Source organism: Gracilinanus agilis, chromosome 3, assembly GCF_016433145.1.
Source record: "Gracilinanus agilis isolate LMUSP501 chromosome 3, AgileGrace, whole genome shotgun sequence".
Classification (NCBI taxonomy): domain Eukaryota; kingdom Metazoa; phylum Chordata; class Mammalia; order Didelphimorphia; family Didelphidae; genus Gracilinanus; species Gracilinanus agilis.
Genome location: NC_058132.1, coordinates 156911636 through 156932210, shown reverse-complemented (window position 1 = coordinate 156932210; position 20575 = coordinate 156911636).

Below are 20575 nucleotides of genomic sequence, written 5' to 3'. Positions count from 1 at the left end.
CCACCACTGAGATTTCCTGGACCTGTGGGAGTTAGACTCCTGCAGGTAGGTACTGGGGAAACAATGAAAAAGTGAAGAAAGTTCCTGCCCTCAGGGAACTTACATTCTAATGAACACAGGTTGGTGTTGTCCTCTTTTGAAGAGGATCAGTGACATCACAGGGTGATGTCTTGCTTATGAAGTGGATTTAAGTGAGGCAGAATTAATAGCATAAAGTATTTAGTCTCACTTTCTCTGCTACAGTCATTCAAGTCTAATTGCAAGATGAAAGTCAGGTTGACTGGTGATGGCCTGGGTTACAATGGATGACTGGTGTCTGTGATGTCTGACCAAGCTCAAAGTACTCCACAGTGCAGGCTTCAACTACCTTCAGGATCATTGGAACAAATTGTTCTCAACTGCCCATTTTACCAGAAGAATTCTTTACCCACATGGGGTAGACATCCCCCTAAGTCACCAAGGAGTTTGAGGCTGATGAGATGGTTTTACCAGGGTGTGGCCACTGAGCATGCTACAGCTTCTTGGAGCCCCAAGTGAGAGTTGGGTGAGAGGTAGACACCAAATGTGGATAAGGAGATCTGAAAAGAGCTTGGCAAACCTGCCCACCAGAAGTCTAGTCTTCCCTGAACACCCCAAGCACCCTACATAAGCAAGTACATACAATACATATAGAGTAGACAGAAAGTTACCTTGGAGTGGAAGGTTCTAGCAGTTCATAGGGATCTATCTGGTCAATCCTCCTCAAGAAGGCAAACTGAGTCTTAAAAGGAGCTGGAGACTGTGAGAAGGAGGTGTGAGGAAGGAGAATGGGGACAGCTAAAGCTCAGAGACAGAAAGTGGAGCATCACGTGCGAGGAATAGTAAGAAGACCAGTCTAACTGGATTGTAGAGTGAGTGCTGTTGTACTTTTCAAGGTGCTTATAGATGTTTGACCTTTACAACAACCCTGTAAAATAATTAAGAAAAGCATTCTTTCTATCTTATATATGAACACTTTGAGAGAGGTGGTGTAGCCAAGAGCATTAAGGACTCAACTAGAAAGATACGTGGGAGTTAGATTGTGGAGAACTTTAAATGCCAAGGAGAGAAATTAGTATTTGATCCTGCTTCTTCCCTGCTTGACTTGGCCTGCCAAAGTCTTAACTATTCTTCAATACCCATGCTTAGAGATCCTCTCTTTCAGGGAGTTTTCTTTGTTTGCCCTAGCCCTGGGTTATCTTGACTTCTGGTAGTATTTAATTCTTGGTATTAATCTTTTAGTACTTATCTGTTTCCCAAACATGAACACACACACTAGATATGTTAAAAATCTAACCCATAATCATCCTACTCACTGGTCACAGATCTTTCAAGTATCAGCTAAAAGCCCTCCCTTCTTTAAGAAGCTTCCCATCATTCTCCTTAATTTTATGGCTTTCACCTAGAGACCATGATCTCTAGTTTATCCTGTATAATATCTTGTTTGTATATGGTTTTTCATGTTGTTTTCCTCTTTAGAATAAGAATTAAGAGTAGGGACTGTGTTTTTGTCTTTTTTTTTATCTTCAGCACTTAGCATAGTGCCAGGCACACATAGTAGGTGCTTAATAAATATTGGTTGGCTAGTTAATTGACTTGAAGAGATTTTGGGATGGGGGAAAGTTCAGAAAGGGGTCTTGACAGCTAATAGAATTTAACCAATCATCCTCACTGGTAACTTTAGATTCCTACCCACTTCAGTTGCATTTATTGGGCCATATACTTGGATCTTTCTAGTCTCTCCACACCCCTCTCTTTTGAACCCCCACAACAAATCAAACCAAAACAGAGTCCATTATATCAATTAAGCTGGATCAGGAAAGGCAAGGAAGTCACTTAGGCTTATGTGTCTGTTTTCTCTCTCCAACTCAACTGGAATCTCCTTATGGGCAAGAACTTCTCTGTATCTCCTGCAGCTCTCAGTTCAATGCTGGACATTGAGGAGATGCTTAGTAAATATTTGCTATCAATTGTTGATTGATTCAACCATGATGTCCAATGATTTTTGTTTGAATCAGATGATTTAAATGGCTTTCACTGAGGAGACAACTCTGTGATATTCTTAGTTAAGGGGCCTGAATTGGTGGTGGTGGTGTTGGGGTAGGGAGGAGGTCCTGAATCCTATTGCCATTTCTACCATTTCTTTATGATCTGACTCTGAACCAGCTACTTTACTTGGTCAGTCTCTTTCTTTAAATTGGGATCAAGTCTGTCATAGGACTTTTGCATGGGTTAAATGTTTTGACCCTGGGAACAGCTAGGTGCCTCAGTGGATTGAGAGTCAGGCCTAGAGATGAGAAGTCCTGGGTTCAAATCTGGCTTCAGATGCTTTCTAGCTGTGTGACCCTGGGCAAGTCACTTAATCTCTATTGCCTAGCCCTTACCACTCTTCTGCCTTGGAACCAATACGCAGTATTGATTCCAAGATGAAAGTAAGTGTTTAAAAAAATTATGAATGTTTTGATCCTGTTAAAAATGGGGCCTGACCTCACTGTGCTCCCACCCCAATAAATATATATCTATAACCTCAGCTGGCATAGCTTCTCCCACCCTCTGTGCTCTGGTGGCTGAGAAAGCCCTGAACTCTCTCCTGTAGAAAGCTGTGCCCTTGAATGCCTGTCGAAGGAGCATTTTCCTCTAATATATTTGCCGGGTTTGAAACTCAGGAGGCCTGGTTTTAAAAACAAACATCAAACATTTATCTTGGATCTTGACCAGCTCTACCAATATGACACTCTCTTTAAAGTGCAGTTGTAATTCCAAAGTATGTGGTCAAAAAAAATTCCTTTTATACTTAACATCTCCCTCCCTGGCTGGGCTGACAGCTCATTTTGGTTGCTTTTGGCGAGGCAGTACTATTTTCGCTTTTGGGGAGCAGCATCACTGAGCCTGAGGGAACTAGGGGAAGAGAGGGATAGTTTCTTCTTCTGGCTGGGTCATAGGATCCTGAAGATAGAGCTGGATGGGACCTTAGAGGTCACCTGGCTTAATCCTTTTATTTTTACCACTAAGAACCCTGAGGGCCTGAGAAATGAATTGCCCAAGATCACAGAGATCTTGGAGAGTCTTGATTTGAACTCTTTTGACTGTAGCATCAGCACTTTTCCCACTTTACCATACCTACTTTTAGCCACAGCTGCATTGACCTATCAGAGATAAAAATTTTAGGACCAGTGATGAATGTACTAAACTATTTCATTGAATTGAGCATGGGATGGAAGGAAGATTGTGATCAAGTGAACTTATCTTTAGGTTTATAGACCTCTATTCAACAATAAGGTCCCTGACAAAAGGGTCAATGTCATATCTATGTTTTATATCACAAGCACCTACAATGTAAAGGGTATTTAGTAAGTTTTTCTTGAGTTGGACTGGAGAGGGCGAGCTTTCAGACCTTCCCACTGTTATCCCAGTAGGCATCTTAGATTCTTCTAGATTGAGTTAAGCCTCCTAATTGGTCTCCCTGCCTCCAGTCTCTCTTGTCTTCAATCCAACCTCCACATAGCTGCCAAAGATATATCCCTAAAATACAAGTGGTGTTGTTTAATTGTTTCAGTTGTGTTTGACTCTTTGTGACTCCATTTGGGGTTTTCTTGGCAAATATACTGGAGTGGTTTCTCATTTCCTTTTCCAGCTCATTTGACATGAGGAAACTGAAGCAAACAGGGTTAAGTGACCTGTCCAGGGTCACACAGCTAGTGTCTCAGATCAGATTTGAACTCAGGAAGATGAGCCTTCCTGAAATCAGACTTAGCTGTCTATCCATAGTACAACCTAGCTGCCCAAAGTATAGACAGAACCTTATTATTCAGCTCCATATACAATTAGTGACTCCATTTTGCTTTTAGGATGAAACACAGAGCCTTTAAATTTAAAGCCTATCCTAGTTCCCACTTCCTTTCCAGGTTTATTATATATTGACTCCCTTCATGTCCAGCCCCAAATAGCTTTGTTATTCTTGCACATTCTACCTTCTCTCTGTACCTCTGCACAGGCGATCTCATTTGCTTAGTAGGCATTGCTTCCTCACCTCTGTCTCATACTCCTGAGCTTCCTTCTAACAGTGACTCAAGCACCACCTTCTGATCCCTTCAGCTGATTTCCTTCCTCTGAAATGGCCTTATACACTGTGTTCCAAAAAGTCTTAGAGCAGATCAAGCTTTAATAACCTTAAATTGCACTAAGACTTTTGGGATACCCCATATATATTTATTTTTTTTATACCCATTAAAAATATATTTTTTGGGGGCAGCTGGGTAGCTCAGTGGATTGAGAGCCAGGCCTAGAGACAGGAGGTCCTAGGTTCAAATCCGGCCTCAGACACTTCCCAGCTGTGTGACCCTGGGCAAGTCACTTGACCCCCATTGCCTACCCTTACCAATCTTCCACCTATAAGTCAATACACAGCAGAAGTTAAGGGTTTAAAAACCAATATATATATATATATACACACATATATATGTACATATATATATATATTTTTTTTTAGGTACACGGAGAGGCAATTTTTTGGACACTTCTCAAGGCAGCAAATAGTCTGAAATAGGTGATATTTATATTTTCAAGTAATATATAATTCCATATTTCTCATGTCATGATGGAAGACACATATTTGTATCTATGTATGCACTTATAATGTGTATCACTAGATGGAATGTCTCTTGAAGACAGGGACTATTTTTGTTTTTGTAGCACTAACATCTAATATGATGCTTGATATGTAGTAGGTACTTCATAAATATTTGTTGATTGATTGCTAAGGACTAGACCAGTGATGGCAAACCTATGGCATAGGTGCCAAAGATGGCACAAGGAGCACTCTCTGTGGGCTCATGGCCATCTTCGCCCCCATGCCAGAGTTTGTTACTAGAAAGGCAGAGGGACTTGGTGGAGCTGCTCCCCTCCCTCTCCCCCCTCACCTGACATTTTTCATCCCCAACCCCTTTGCCCAGCAGCTCAATGGGAGTGCACAGGGGATAAGGTGGGTGACTCAGAGGGGAGAGCTGGTGGTGGCAGAGCTGGAGGGGAGTGAAGCACTCAGCCCACTCCCCTCCCCCTCTTAAAAAAAAAACAAAACCCTTACCTTCGGACTTATAATCAATACTGTGTATTGGTTCTAAGGCAGAAGAGTGGTAAGGGCTAAGTGATGGGGGTCAAGTGTCTTGTCCAGGGTCACACAACTAGAAAGTGTCTGAAGTCGGATTTGAACCCAAGACCTCCTGTCTCTAGGACTGGCTCTTAATTCACTGAGCCACCTAGCTGCCCCCTCCTGTCCCCCTCTTCACTTGCGCTGAAGACATTCCTCATTTCACCCACCCAGCAGCCCAATGGGGGTGCTTCCTCCTTCCACTGTGTGGGGTAAGTGCCTGGTACTCAGTGGGGGGAGGAGGTGGTCACAGCACTTGGTCTGGGGAGTGGGGTGGGGATGGAGCCTTGCACTCCATCTCTAAAAGCTTTGCCAATACTAGACTAGACCGTGGAAACTACTCGAAGGCACCCCTTACTGACTTACTGTCACTCCCAACAATATGTAGAAAGCTGTCTCTTGCTGAGATGGCATTGCTTATTTGATTTGGCTGACAGGGGAAAAGGGAGATGAGATTTAGGATTTTGGGGTGTCATGTGGCATCAAGATGAACCTCACCAAAGCAGACCAGGCAAATCCCCATGGTACTAATAATAGCTAATACTTATAAAGGTGTCTCAAAAGCCTCAGTAAAAGTTTAAGCTTAAAAGGAAAGAAATGAGCATTTATTAATTATCTACTTTATGAAGGTACTGTTCTAAAATCACTTTATAAATATTTGATTCTTGTAATAATCCTAGGACAGTGATGGGTAAACTTTTTAAAGAGGGAGCCAAAGGAAAGGAAATGCTCAAGTGTCAGTCTATTTCTAAGGCAACTCTTTTGAAGTTTCATTGTATTGTATCCTATTCATTGTATTTGTCAGATTAGGAATAATTTTGTGAGGATAGAACATTTCAGGGGGCCTCATCTGGCTGTAATTTGCCCATCACTGTCCTAGGAGGTAGGTGCTATTATTACTCCTATTTTATAGTTAAAGATAATGAGGCAGAGGTTAAATGACTTGATTAGGGTCACACTACTAGTACTTTAAGTGTCTGAGGCTGGATTTAAATACAAGTCTTCCTGACCTCAGGTTTATCTCTCAATCCATTGCATCACATAGCTGCTTTTACAAAAGCTATATGTTATCTCTGTATCTATCTAATCTATCTATTGTATCTGTGTATCTATGTATATATCAAAGTATCCAACTATCTATGTATCTATCCATGTGTCTATGTATCTATAGCTATATATTGATGTATCCTTCTATGTATGAATGGTTCTATCTATCTATCCATCCATCTATCTATCTATCCATCTATCCATCCATCTATCTATCTATCTATCTATCTATCTATCTATCTATCTATCTATCTATCTATCTATCTATCTATCTATCTATCTAACATGTGAAAACTTCCCCTAGTGAATTAGGAGGATGAGGACAATTCGTTTCAATGGCCATGAAAGCGGCTGAAGTAGGTGCTATGGAGTGCTTAGAGTTCTGTCAGACATGGATGATTCTGGAAGAGAGAAGAAGGCTGACAGCTCCCATGCAATTCTGCCTCACTTAAATCCAAAGCCAAGGCATTACGCTATGTTAGTATTGGTCCTCTTTGAAAAGAAAAGACAAATAACAACAACAATGTACATATTTAACACATATGGATGTATATAAGTGTGTGTGTATTTTTTTCCACTTTCCCTTTCCCTCTTGTCCCCTCCCCTCCCACTCCCTCCTCTCCTCTCCTTTCCTCTTCTTTCCTCCCCTCTCCTCTCCTGCTCCAGGGGAAGGAGGTGGAATGTAAGGCAGGACATACTTTAAAATTTAATCTGAATCATTAACACTTTCTCCATCACTTCCTTAAGGTCAGACAATCAACAAAACATCAAATGAAGCCCTAATTTGTAGTATTTGCCAATTTCCAAATTGTAAATGTTTACACTGAAAACTTAACAATTGAGCTCTACCTCATTCCTGTCTGAGATGACTCTAACACATACCTGCCATCTGCCTCTCTCTTACCTTTCCCTTGAAATAAGTAACCCTTTAGTGCCAATGCAGTTGGTGGGCCATAGGCAGCTTTCCCTCCCTGCTATCTAAGCCAGAAATCCCTTGTTAATTTTGCGTGTCTCAACTGAAGAAAGCTGCTGAAAATTTAGAGCAGCCAGAAAAGGTGAATGGTGAATGGCACTGAATCTATGCCATATTAGGATGGGTTAAAGGTATTTATTGGTGATGCTTAGCTTCTCTGGAGAAGAGGAGAGGCCAGGCCAAGAGAGGACAGGAGATGAGAGGAGAAGAGAGAAGAGAAAAAGAGAGGGGAGGGGAGACAAGAGGAGAGAGGAGAAGAGAAGAGGAGAGAGGGGACTATGACCAAAATTTGTGAGCTGTTGTACTAATCAGACCTGATGTATTTTGCAAGACTCAATCATCTCAGCAGCTGGACTGGTCACATCTGGTTCCCTTTGCTTTTAGCTCATTATGGTATTTGTGAGGCCAAGCCCTCTATAGCCTGAGCTCAGAGCTGGCATGGGGAGAAGTCCTGTCAGTCCTCTTCGTGGCCTGGGGCAGTGCCCTGCATGCTGGCCCAGCAGAGCACACACCTTGTTCTCAGGCTGAGCCCAAGCCAAGCGGCCTCATATCCCCTGCAGCCTCTTTGTGGCTCCAGCTGAGGATTTACAGCCGCCAATTAGTCCTATTTAAACATCTCTGCTCTTGGGAACGAACATGTGCACTGCGGTAGAGCAAGCTGTGATGCTTCTAGTGACGTGTGGTCAAGCTCTTCCAGGGACAGGTTAGACCCTGGGAGATTTTCCTACAGCTGAGGGAAATAAACACTGCCTGCCAACTTCATGAAAGAGCAAATGCATTTCCTTCTCTTGCTAGCCTTCAGCAGAGGCTTCATCATGAGGCTAATGCTTGGATGAGCTCATCTTTGGCCTTCTGTCCCCAGTGGCTTGTCTAGTTCTGCCACAGGCCTAGTGCTGGGGAGTAAGAATGGAAAGCTGGGGAGAGGTGTAGGCACTGATTCTTTGGAGATCTGGGAGGTACTAGGGATGACTAGATATTTACATCCATTGTTAAAGGAGATGGGAGAGGAGGGGAGGGGAGAGAACGGGAGGAAAGGAGGGGACAAGTTTGGGGAGGGCCAGGTTGGGCAAATCCAACTAACTGATAGCAAGCTTTGAAGCATCTTTCTCAGTAGCTAGACAAATGTGGTTCCCTTCCCTCCTCACAATGTATAAAAAAATACAGGTTACTAGAGAGACAATCATTGAATATGGCAGAGTGGAAAGAGCATTGATGCTCCATTCAGAGGATCTATATTCAAATTCATCTCTGATGCTTACTAAATGTGAAACTTTGGGTAAACTACAACCTTTCTGGACCCATGTCTTCATTTGTAAAATGAGAGTCTAGCAAGATAGTCTTTGGACTTCCTTCTAACTCTACAAGTCTAAAAGATGTCAGATTGTCCTTTAGGATAGGCTACTTTGACCCAGAATGGGCTTGGGTATCATTTCCAGAATCATTTCTGGATCAGCCCCATTCCAAGCTCACAATCAAGATGGTGAAATCCTGGGTGGAGAGTCTACTACAATTTTTTTTGGAAGGGGTGGAGGAGGGCAAGAAAATGCTGCTATTCTTATTGAATATATTTCACAAAAGTGACTTTACAAGTGGGTTGGCGGGAAGGGGTTAGATAAAGAAGATTAGAGCTAAAACCAGACATTTTTACACTTGTGGTAAGTACCACAAATTAGACCAGAGTCAAGGGAAGGAGCCTGACTTTAGCCCGAGTTAGGCCTGGAGATGGGAGGTCCTAGGTTCAAATCTAGCCTCAGATACTTGCTAGCTGTGTAACCCTGGGTAATACCCCCAATTGCTTAGCCCTTACCACTCTTCTGCCTTGGAACCAATACTTAGTATAGCTTCTAAGACAGACAGTAAGGGTTTTAAAAAGAAAAGAAAAGAAAAGGAAAGGAAAAGAAAAGAAAAGAAAAAAGAAAAGAAGAAGAAGAAGAAGGAGGTTTTGGAGGGGAGAAGCTACATCTGAGTATCTTCCTATTTTAAACAATAATTCTTGCTAATAAAGTAATACATTTTATATTTTCTGTGCTGTGAAGGCTTCAAGTGCTGTCAATACATTATACAACCTTCCAAATTCATCTCCCTGTGGGTATAGTCCCAGCTGCTTTGCCTTGGTTCTGGTTCTGGCACTTATTAGAGGAGAGGGGCTGATCATCCCATTTTACTCTCTGGGCAAGCAAGGGTTTTCCTCATTTCTTAGGAGTGCCTTTCTTCCTTCTATACGTGTATCCAAGACACCTTCCTGTACCAAAAACCCCCAACAAAACCCCCAAACACCTGCCCTCCAATCTGTATTCACCTACATTTCTTTTTCTATCACACTTGGTTTGTTTTTGCTCATAAGCTCATAGAGGGCAGCCAGCATAGCTCAGGGTGTATCTAGGGTCGAGGCTTTTACAAAATGCGGTTGTGATTTGAGGCATCAGTACTTTTGCAGAGACAAGGAGATATAATCACTTCACAGTCTTGGTTTTTAGTTTTCCTCAGGGCCTCAGGAGGTGTGTGTGTGTGTGTGTGTGTGTGTGTGTGTGTGTGTGTGTGTGTGTGTGTTGGGTGGGGGAAGAGGAGGGCAGCCATGGACAATGAGTCAGCTCACCCAAATCATAACAATTCGCAGAAGGTTGGCCCTGTTCGAGATGGACATCTTGAAAAGCGACACGCTGCTCAGAAATCTATCCCTTGAAAGCTTCCCAGGCTGGCACCAGGGTGGAGGGAGCCCCAGAGGGAGGCTAAGTGAGGACACATCCTCTTTTCTGTCTCTTCTCTTTGTTCCCCTTTTTCTTGATTCTCTTCCCTACTTTCTCTACCTTTTCCTGGCAACTAATCTCCCTCTTCCCAGCCCCTACCTCCAGGATGAACAGACTGGGTTTATCTGGGCCGAGTAATGTGCCTGGAGGAATGGGGAGCTCCTGGTGAGCTGTCTTGGAACAAGAAAGGAAGTAGGATGGAAGAGAATGAATTGCCCTATTAACCATTTAGGGATATAATTGTGGAAAATAATCATAGGTTCACAGTTCTAGTGCTGGAAGAGGCTTCAGAAAACATTTAGTTCACCTCCTTTCATTTTTTTTTAAAGATGAGGGAACTGAAATTCAAAAGCATTCATGAATTTGCTTTAGAGTCACATAAGAAGTGAGCCTCAGATTTGAGATTTGTAGTGCCTTCTTGACACTAGGGCTATCTATCTACTGCCATATGTCATCTCTTTAACAAACATTTACCAAGTGCCTATTATAATCAAGGCATAATCAATATTGTTGTTCAGTGGTTTCAATCATGTCCAACTCTGCTGACCCCATTTGAGTTTTCTTGGCAAAGATACTGGAATGGTTTGCTATTTCCTTCTTCAGCTCATTTTATAGATGAGGAAACTGAAGCAAACAGGTTTAAGTGACTTACCCAGGGTCATATAGCTAGTACATGTCAGAGGCCAGATTTAAAATCAGGAAGATGAGTCTTGTTGACTAGGGCTGGTGCTCACTCTATTGTACTACCTACTGAACAATCAGTACTTGCCTTCATTATTTATTCTATCTATAAGATAAGCAAGGTTACACCTATCAGGTCCATTTTGCAGAAAAGGGAAACAAAGATCGAGAGAGGTTAAGCCTGGTTTCATAAAAAGACAGTGGAGATTCAGTGGTGTGCTATTCTAGGCTTAAAAAACCCAACAACATTCAAACACTCTTTCCTATCCTTTCTTTAATATGACTACTCTTGACTATTTCTTTTTAATCTCCTCTGCTCACCAGCATCTCTCTGAGGATGCCCAGTGCTTCTTTTATAACACATTACTCTCATTAGTCTCTGAACTGACAGGCACTTGCTCTTCCCTGCTGCCTAAGTGCTCAGAAGACAACTCCCAGTCCCTCTTCTTCCAAAGAGATAAAGTTGTCTCTTTGGAAGACAATCTGTCTAGCCATGCAGGGATTAAATCGGCAACTTAGCTGGAATGAGAACTTATGACTGTTCTGAGTAGGAGGCCTAACTAAGTATTCTCCATTAAGGCTTTCTGGAGAATTCTCTTGAGGCCTGTTATTCACTTAATTTATGTATTTATTATTATTATTTTTAAACACATACCTTTTTTTTCCTGGAATTGATACTAAGTATTAGTCCCAAGGCAGAAAAATGACAAGAGTTGCACAATTTGGGCTAAGTGCCTTGCTCAGGATCACACAGCTAGGAGGTGTCTGAGGCAGAATTTGAACCCAGCTCCTCTTGACTCCAGGACTGGCTCTCTATTCACTGAGCCACCTAGATGCCTCCAAGTAAATTGAATTTAAAACCATATACACAATTTATAAATAAATGAATGAATATACACACACTGAGGTGTGATGCTACAGATTGTTTTTACTGATGAGTACACTATCAAAAAAGTTCAGAGACTACTGAATTGATTATTCACAGAATCATAGATCTGGAGCTAAAATGAACCTCAGAAGTTGTCTAGACCAACACCCCCATTTTATAGATTAGAAAACTGACGTTTCAAATGGTAAAGGGTTCTTCCCAGGGTCATTTGGTATTAAGTAGCAAAGACAGGATTGAACCCAGGTTCTGTAACTTTTAATTCCATTAGACTTTTCATTGTATCACCATGGTCCAATAAGATCCACTTTGATATCTCCATGAATTTTGCCCTGCTCCCTTTTGTGTCCTACCCAGACCATTTTGCTTGGGGATAGTGAAGAGGATGAGAGAGCCTCTTGGAATCCTCCCCTCCGACCTGCCAAAAAAATGATTCTCAGAGCTCTCTGGTTTTCAGTTCCATCAGGCATTCAGACTGTGCTGTAATAACAATAATGGCAATGATAATGATGATGATGATGATGATATTAGATCCTGTTTCAATGGGTTTTAAGGTTTACAAAATGTTTTCCTCACAGCAACTATAAAGAAGGGAGGGCAAGGGTATTACCTCAGATGAGAAGACTGAGGTTCCCCTGGGCTGAAGTGAAGTGACCTGCTTCTAAATGGATCCTAGGCTCCAAACACAGTCTCATGACACCAAGGCTATACTTTTCACTATATCATGTTACTTCTATGAATGTCACTGGCCTGAGCTATTAGGTCATAGAATGGGAACAGAGAGCATCCCTTTTCCTTGACCATCTTCTCCAGAGAGGGATACCTACCTTTCCTTGCCCCCTTTCCCCTAAGCCTCCCTTATCCCCCTTTCCTGGTTTTGATGGTGATTTGAATCTTTGGATTTTGCTGAGGGAAGCTCACGCCAAGCCCCACATGGGGCTGGTGCTGCCAACAACCTCAGCTTTTCCAAAGGCTTATAAACCATTTCCTGCCAAAGGTTTGTGGTGACTGCACTTGCTACCCTCTGGCCCTTCTCAGATTGTGCCCCAGTAGTTGGAGGTGGGAAGGGGAAGGAGGGAGAAGAAATGGTGCAGACATCCAGAGGGCAGGGCCTGCAGAAGGGGAGCTGTCAATATATTTTTCTATATATATACCATCCTATTTTCACCCTTCCTCAATCACCCCAGGGCTTAGATACTTTGGCAGGGACCTGCTGAAGTGTCTCAGTGTTGGCTCCATTCTCCTCTGATGGGGAATGAGCTAATTATTCAAGAGTCTGTTCTCCCCTAAGACAATGGTGTTGTTCCTGGCAACCCTGGCTCCTAGGCCTGTGCAAAAAAGCCCATTCGTACTTGAAATTGCTTTCTCAGGTTTCATCTCTAGGGCCAAGATGAGGGAATCCCCTTCTTTTGGAGAAAGAGGATGGATAAAACTGAGAAGTGGGCTTACAGGTGGAAAAGCAAAGACACAGGTAAGATATTATGATTATTTTGGGGAAGAGAACCTGAAGACCCAGGAGGAAGCAGGATGTTTTAATGGGAACTACTATAGTCTGGAAGATATGGTTTCTAGTCCCGGCTTTGATCCTAAGCTATGTGAGCCTGGGCTAGTCACTTAATTCCTCTGAACATTTGTCCTCTCATTTATAAAACAATAGGGTTAGATTACATGATATTTAAGGTGTCTTCTAGTGGTCTGTTGAAACCCTCTGAAACCATACAGCTTTCAGGCTACCCAGGCTTCCTCTCTTTCCACAATGGACTGAGTTTATAAAATAACTCACCAAGGTTTACAAAACATTTCCTCACAGCCACCCTTTCCTAGTCTATCACTACATAGTACTCCTGCTCAATGTATCCATCTTTCAAGATTCACCTCTTATGATCAGAGATGTAGAGCTGGAAGAGACCTTAAAAGTCCTCTTATTATTTTTACCTTTGCTTTATATCTCCAGTGCTTAGCAGAATGCCGGGTAAATAGTTACTCCTTAAAAAATGCTTTTCGATTGACTGATTTCATGAAACCCTCTTATTTCACATATATAAAACGTAAGCCCCATAAAGGTTGTGACACCCCTAAATTCACACAGGTTAGAAGTAGCAGAGCTAGGATTCAAAGTCAGGTATTAAGTGACTGAATTCCTTGAGTACTTTCTATACCTAGTCCTACTTGTGGGGAATAAAAACAATTAATGTGTTTTTCTCAGGGCAGTCATCCATTCTAAGCCTCCATTAGGAATGCAAGCCTGTTTAGGTTTACAGAATAAGACCTCAAGAACATTTTATTATTGCCACAGGCTCAATGAGTTGGGAAGGATGAAATTCATTAGGCTATCCTACCTCCTTATCTACTCATACCTTTAGGAGCTAAAGGAATCACGCCCAAGGACATGGCTACCTCCCCATAATCTTATCCCTCTGCTGTGATGCTCTTGATAAACTCTTGCTATGTATCTTGCTGTTTTCTGATTGGGGTAGACTTTGTGCCTACATTGTAAGTCCTGGCCCCCAGACAACTGGGTACTGGACAGAGGCGGTAGGCGGTCTCATGTTTGCATCTGCACCCATGCATTGGCATTTACCACTAGGGCATCTGCCTTTTCTCATGAGAAAGACTAAAGACTGCCTTTTCTACTCTCACTTTCTGACTTCGGGTTTGTGATTCAGGCTGGTGGTTCTTTTTATTCCACTCCTAGTTAAGTGACACCATCTTCTGTCTTGCATTATTATTTAACTTTTCAAGCATGTATGCATCCCACCACCTCTGGGATACTTCCCTAACTTGGACATAAACTTGTGGTTTGGGTCTCTAGAGAACAGCTGCTAACTTGGGTTCTAGGAAGTAATCTTGTGGGACCATCTTCATAATACTCTAGCTCATGAGACCCCACTGGTGTGCTTGTTTTATCAACAACCAGTCAGTGGACACAATTGGTTCTTGGAAAAGATATGAACTATTATGTCATAGTAAGAAGAGTAGTTAAAAAATATTTCCCTTATAAACCTGGAGCACATTTCCCCACACACGTACATAGTATCCAAGGGAAGAGTGGGCTCAGACTTAAGAATGCAATGGTAGCACGTATAGCAAAGATAACTCTTGCTTCTGGTACTATAAGACTTTAAAGTCCTTTCTCTTATTTTAGAGTCCTTTGGCACTTCTTTTTGGGTATATCGTCTCTTCTGGGCCAGCTGCTCATTTAAATTCCCAGGGTCTGTGTTCTATAGTTCAACTCTGCTTGCCAGAGGTCATACTCTCAAGCTCAAGGAGAAGAGAGACATCCCTCTACCCCAACCCCTAAAGAGTTTCTCCCACAGGGGACTTCTTGTTTAGTTATTTAAAGCCCACAGAGGAATGGCTAGTTGATTGGCTCAGGTTAGTCTTGAATTCCCTTCTCGACTCAATCAGAAAAAGGTCTTTACACCTCATAAAGGGATCGGAATATCCACACAAGCGATTTACTCAACAAAACCTCACTGCAAATGTGACTATTTCTGTGACTTTCCACAGAGGTAGCTGGAAAGGGGACATCAGATTCTCACTCTCTTTCATACGCAGAAAGTCATCTCTCTCTATTCAGTTTACAATTCATTTATTCACTCTTCCCCTTGGACGTCCTCAGTAGTGCCTAGGATGGGGCAGTGCTGGTAGAAGATACTGAATTTGGAATGAATAAATGAACATACTTCTCAGAATGAGAAACTTGGTAAGCATTCATGGGCTTAGAAAGCATTGTGGCAAACTTGCATAGAAAAGAATGTTTATCCCACAGACTCTTTTTCCCAGCAATGTTCTCGGGATTGTATTTGTCTCTGCCCTAATTGACCCCACCCTCCCCCTGTAAGTCTTTTCCTCAATCCTCAATTCTGGAGTTGCACGAACTAAAGGCTAGAGTAAAATTGGGTCTGAACAGACAGGAATGTGGAACTCTGAGTTCCAGTTAGTTCGGGAGTGTGATCCTGGGAGCTCCAGTGTATAAACATCCTTCCCAAGCAAATAAACTGTCCCATGGCCATGCTGAGCTTTGCAACCTGACTCCCCAAAAGACTGTTTATGTAGCCTGTGGGTATGTGCTGTGTTCTTCTGGCCTCACACTCAGCAAGAGCGTATTGGGTTGAGGATGGGGGTATGGGGATGGGGGCTGACATTGGTTTCCACTTTGGGCTCTGTGGAACATTGATTTGGGGAGAGAGGAGCTGCCTTAGAGTTCTTTCCATGGAGTCAAATGGCTCAGAGGTGAGAACTCTCTCTCCTGTCTCCTCTCTCTTTGGCACAGTGAAAGAGTGGAAGAGATGGGCCAAGTGAGGTTTATGCTGACTGGAGAAACAACAGCAATCAAGTTCACAGCTTGTTTATTCCTGTTGTGTACATCAGGGGTGTGGGTACAACAGACAATCCCTCAGAGGGGTGTTCTTGCATGCATCACTGAGTGCATGAGGTGTAGTAGGGTGGGTGTTTGTGTGAGGCCCAGGGTGGGGATAGATGCCTTTGTGTCCGGGTGTGCAGTTGTATCTGTGTGTGGTCCTTTTAGGATTTTAGTCTGTAGAAGCCTCTGGTTTTGAATGTCATTTTTTGTCTTGGACATGATGGGATATTTTCAGAGAGGCCTGGTTGGTGATGATGGGCCACTGGCGGTGGCCTTGAGAACAAACGGTGGGATTTTAGGCCTCCAGGGTAGCTGGTTTCTTTTACATCCCTGAGAGGGAGTGGTGTCTTTAGTAGTGTGGGAAGAAGTAAGCAGTTGGGGGCTATGGGAAAAAGGAGGCATGAAGAGGGCAGGGTGGGATCAGGGAGGGAAGCAAAAGGAGGCATTGTGGGGAGACAATTCTGGAGAGAAAGATTTGAGGCAGCAGAAGTAAGAGCTGGGACAGGACATGGCTCCAGTCCTTGGCTTTCTTTATCACTTAAAATGAAAAACAGGCCCCTATCAGAACACCCAGCCTGGGATTCTTCTGGGAAATTAAAGCAATGAGGGGGTGGGGTATGGAGGGAAGAAAGAACTGAACTTTAGAACCTAATGGTGGACTGAGCAGTCCAGGTCCCTGGTTCAAGGCACATCTTCATAGAGATATAACTTTGTTTAGCTTGTTTGAGGAAGGGCCAGGAGGGAGGGAGAGGAAGGGGAAAAGAGAAGAACTTGTAGTATGGGCACTTTCCCAATGGGGATGTTTATTCCAACTCTCAAATTCTTGTCAGAAAAGTCATGGTGGGGAAGATGAAGTGTCCACAGTGTGGTTTCCAAACTGCTTAGCCTTCATCATGTACTGTCTAGTCTACTGATCAAAAGGTTACCTGTGTCTGGTTTATCTCCCCTATACCTGTGAACTCTGCTTTTGTAGCTCATCCTTAGAGCCAAAGGGGAGGCTCTATAGCGAGAGGGACTCTGGTCCCCCAGCTGTTGCTGTATTTTGCTAAACCAAGCAGATACTTAGCAGAATAAATAGTCAATAAATCTCTTAGAGAGGTTAAGAGCTGGTGGTATGCTTGAAGCTCAGCAATAAGCTGGAGACATGTATGAGTCAGACTGTATAGACAGATACATCAGGAGCCTTAGGCATCCCAAGAACAGATCCCTTGGGGATCTAAGGATTGGAATGTCTATGTGAATAACAACAGTAAGCCCAAATGCCATTTATATATCTTTGTTCCTTTGTTCCTTTGTTCCTTCCTTCCTTCCTTCCTTCCTTCCTTCCTTCCTTCCTTCCTTCCTTCCTTCCTTCCTTCATTCCTTCGTTTGTTCATTCATTCCTTCCTTCAAATGTACTTACATGTCACTAAAAAAGATGACATCCTGAGAGTAGACTTTCTTAGTTTTGGGTGTTACTTCATGGGTAATCCTAGGGAATTCCTAAGAATCATAGGTCCCAGACCTCTCAGATAGGTCTCATATATAAAATATATAGAGGAGGAGCTAGGTGACTCAATGGATTGAGAGCCAGGCTTAGAGACAGGAGCTCCTGGATTCAAATCTGACCTCAGACACTTCCTAGCTATGTGACTCTATACAAGTCTCTTAACCCCTATTTTCTAGCCCTGAATATTCTTCTACCTTGGAACCAATAAATGGTATTGATTCTATGATGGAAGGTAGAGGTTTTTCATATATAGGTATATGAAAAATGCTCTAAATCACTATTGACTTGAGAAATGCAAACCAAATTAACTCTGAGATATCAACTTACAGCCATTAGATGGTCAAAAATGACAAAAGGGCAAAAACGGCAAATGCTGGAAGGGATGCAGTAAAATGGGGACACGTACATTGTTGGTGGAGTTGTGAACTAAGTCAACCATTTCATCTTTATTTATTTATTTTTTGTTTTATATTTGCAATTGAAAATCTTTATTTAATTAATTAATTTAGAATATTTCCCCATGGTTACATGATTCATGCTTTTTCCCTTCCCTCCAACCCCCAACTCCCCCCTGCCCCCCATAGCTGACATGTAGTTCCACTGGTAAGTCAACCATTTTAGAGAGTAAAATTGGAATCACACCCAGAATTATAAAACTGTATTCCCTTAACCCATATTTCTGGGTCTATTCCCTGAAGGGATCAAGGAAAAAGGAAAAGAACCTATATGCTCTCAAATATTTATAGCATCTCTCTATGTGGTGGCAAAGATCTGGAAATCGAGGAGATCCCCATAAATTGGGCAATGATTAAACAAATTATGGTATATGATTTTGTGTAATACTAATGCACCATAAGAAATAATGAACAGTCTAATGAAAAAAACTTGGAAAGAACTACACAGGATAATGAACAGTGAAATGAGTAGAATCAAGAGGACATCATACACAGTTACAAATTTGATATTCGAAGAATAAATTATGAATGTTACTGCCAGAGAATGAATTGAAAAGCATAAAATGAAAGACATAATTTATCTATATCTATATATCTCCTGGATAATGCCTTCTTTGATGCAGGATAAAGAGAGGAAGGAAAGGCTAAGACATTTGTAAATAAATTCTGTTAATAAAAGAAAAAGAAAGAGAAAAAAAGAACCATAGGTTTAGAGTTTGAATAGATCTTACTGGCCATCTAGATCTTTCCCATCCCCCCTAATTTTATGGCTGAGGAAACTGAGCCATGGAAATGAAATGATTTGTGCAATAGTACCCAGATATCAGAGGGAGGATTTGAACTCAAGTCTTGACTCCAGAGCCACTATGCTTTCCACTGGCTCCAGAATTTTAGTGTCTAGACATTGGACCTCCTAGAATGAGCATTCTTTATTTGGAGACTATGAATTAAAATTCTTTTTATTGCTATTTAAATATAATTGATTTTTTTCTTGTAATGATTGCAATTTTATTTTATGTATTTCAACAAACATTTAGGAGTGAAAAATCTATGGATGCAAAAAGAGGCAAAACTGTTCCGAGAAGGGGTCCATATTCTTCATCAAACTGAAAAATGAGATCCACAACATAAAAAGAGGTGAGACCTGCTGTAGAGAGAGGTTTCTTCAGCTGAATGCTCTTTGGATCAGAGCACTGCCAAAAGGAGGACAGGGGACACATCATGGTGAGTCAAGAGATGGGACTTTGAAAAAAAAAGAGATGGGACTTTGCCAACCCACAATGCTGTCTGTAAACTGTTCAGCCTATGCAAATTGAGGTGAATGGAGTGCTTGTTTAGCAGCCTTCCAACCATCTTTACCTTCCAGGGATGAGTTCTGATGGACTCTATGAGTACTTTATGTTTCCATATAGGCAGCTAGATGGACAGTGCATGGGACAGTGGACCTGGAGTCAGGAAAATCTGAGTTTAATCTAGCCTCAGACCTTACTAGTTATGTGACCCCAGGGAAGTCACTTAACTTGAATTCCTTCAACTCCAAAACTAGAATAATAGTGCTTACTTCACACGTTTGCTGTGAGGATCAACTGAGATAATATTTATAAAGTCCTTAGCACAATGCCTGGCACATAGCAGACACTTAATAAATACTTGTTCCTTCTCCCTCTTCCTTATTTGTTCATGAGTTCCATGAATCCTTTATTTCTTATGCATTTTCTGCAGTAGATGAAATAAAAGTTGTCTCGTACCTGATATTCATATTATTCACTATCTGTGAATTGCGGTTGCCCACATCCAGAAGAAAGTTATATTCAAGTTTTATTTAGAAGGTTTCTCTGAAATGAAATTCAAATATTTGGGGTAAGAAGCCAATAAGAGAAAATGACCTCCTTTGGGGCAGGATCCCAGAATAAAATCTGATTTGTTTGAGCCTAAATGACAGCATTTGTGTTTTCCCAAACATTTTTATGTTAAAGGAAAGGAAAAAGGGAAATGAAAACCCAACCTGGATGGACCCCTCCCCAAGGAAAACAAGATCATTCCCAGGTTGGGAATGAACACACAGCTTAGAGAATAAAATTTGGGTTGCATGTTCTGGGCAAGTTCCTTTCCATTATGCATTATAAATACATGGACAACCTATTTCCTCTTTCTACAGAGGTGTCATGGAATCAAAAGCATAGCTGAACACAGACCTCATAAAACAGAGAACTTGTCCTACCCAGGAAGATGAAGAACCTCTTTAAACAATGTCATCTTTCTGTCTCTGGCTCCATAGCCACTCTCCTTTGCCCCTCTTGAATCCCCCAGTGACAGAGGAGACATCTTTTTTTTGATACTCTTGGAATCATCCTGCCTCCTCTTCATACCAATCCCTTTCCATATCTCTCTGAATTTTTCTTCCCATGTTGGATTTTCTTTCATAATCTTAGAAAAACTGGTAGCCTCTTTGAGCTCATTTTCACTTTGAGTGAAAAAAGCCTGGGGAAGAAAGATTCAATCATCTAATTACAAATGTACTTCTAATTTAAGGGGCCATTCTTTTTTCTATCCTTTAATATTCTCAGAATCCCTCTCTCAATCTTTCCTCACATGAAGGAAAGGAATTTGTTCTCTTCTCTCTCTCTGTCTCTCTCTGTCTCTCTCTCTGTCTCTCTCTCTGTCTCTCTCTCTGTGTCTCTCTGTCTCTCTCTCTGTCTCTCTCTCTGTCTCTCTCTCTCTCTGTCTCTCTCTCTCTCTGTCTCTCTCTCTGTCTCTCTCTCTCTCT